The sequence below is a fragment of the Haliotis rubra genome, unplaced genomic scaffold (assembly GCF_003918875.1).
Source record: "Haliotis rubra isolate DU_JTF1 unplaced genomic scaffold, ASM391887v1 Scf14, whole genome shotgun sequence".
NCBI lineage: Eukaryota > Metazoa > Mollusca > Gastropoda > Lepetellida > Haliotidae > Haliotis > Haliotis rubra.
The window spans coordinates 3,461,058-3,461,512 of record NW_025765336.1 but is presented as its reverse complement, the minus strand read 5'-3'; positions in this window follow the sequence as shown (position 1 = coordinate 3,461,512).

Genomic DNA, 455 nt, shown 5'->3' with positions numbered 1-455 from the left:
TTAACTTGAACAGAGACCATATACCGGTCATATATCGGTATATGGTCTCTGACTTGAAACATGTTTTAGATTTTTGACTTTTTTTATATATCTGTCAAAAACAGCCTTCATGTAATCAAACACGTCTTATTATTCTTTTTAATTAGTCACAAATATTTTAAAACTAATGTCATATCAAAATAGCATCTCTTGTGTGTGGTTCTTTCAGTATTCTGTGATGTGTTGGACTTACAATATCTCAGCTGGTGTCTGATCCTTGAAGTGTCCAGTTTAGGAAGTTCAATGGGAGAGCCATTCCTGCTGATGACAGGACAGCCCTGATTAGTTTAGTGGGAGCGGCATTCCTGCTGATTACAGGATGGCCCTGATTAGTTTAGTGGGAGAGCCATTCCTGCTGATTATAGGATGGCCCTGATTAGTTTAGTGGGAGTGCCATTCCTGCTGATTACAGGATG